The following is a 745-nucleotide window of genomic DNA, read 5'->3' on the forward strand; positions in this document are numbered from 1 at the left end:
GGGCCGACCAAAGCCTTGTGAGTGGATTTGGTACGCGGAAACTGAAAGAAGCCCGTCGTATATATGTATATATATGTTTGTGTGTATGTGTATCTGTGTTTGTCCCCCCAACATCGCTTGACAACCGATGGTGGTGTGTTTACGTCCCCGTAACTTAGCGGTTCGGCAAAAATAGACCGATAGAATAAGTACTAGGCATCCAAAGAATAAGTCCTGGGGTCGATTTACTCGACTAAAGGCGGTGCTCCATCCAGCATGGCCACAGTCGATTGACTGAAACAAGTAAAAGAGTAAAAGAGAATATATATATGTACACACATGCATACACATATATACAGACACATGTAGTTTACTAACTGCTCTGTTGAGGTAAGATCAACAAAAAATTTACTCCATCCAGTGAGGGATAAATATCATTTAATATACGCAGTATGCAGATACGAGCTACTAATAGTTTCTTGCATGGGAAACGCGGGTCTAGGCAGCTTTTTATAACACGTCTTCTGTCTCCTAGCAATCAAGGTTGTTTGGAAACACAAGCCGTATTATAAAGGCCTAGTCCCGCATCTCGAATGCAAGAGACTATTAGCAACTCGTATCTTCATATTCTGTACATTAAATTATATATATATATATTTTTTTGAAGAAAAGCAACAAAAGTGTATTAGGTTATAGCAGTACGTACGCTTCGAACTAACTTTATTTATTTATGTAGTGAGAACACCACATAAGATGTGCAATGAAA

Source organism: Octopus bimaculoides, chromosome 13, assembly GCF_001194135.2.
Source record: "Octopus bimaculoides isolate UCB-OBI-ISO-001 chromosome 13, ASM119413v2, whole genome shotgun sequence".
Classification (NCBI taxonomy): domain Eukaryota; kingdom Metazoa; phylum Mollusca; class Cephalopoda; order Octopoda; family Octopodidae; genus Octopus; species Octopus bimaculoides.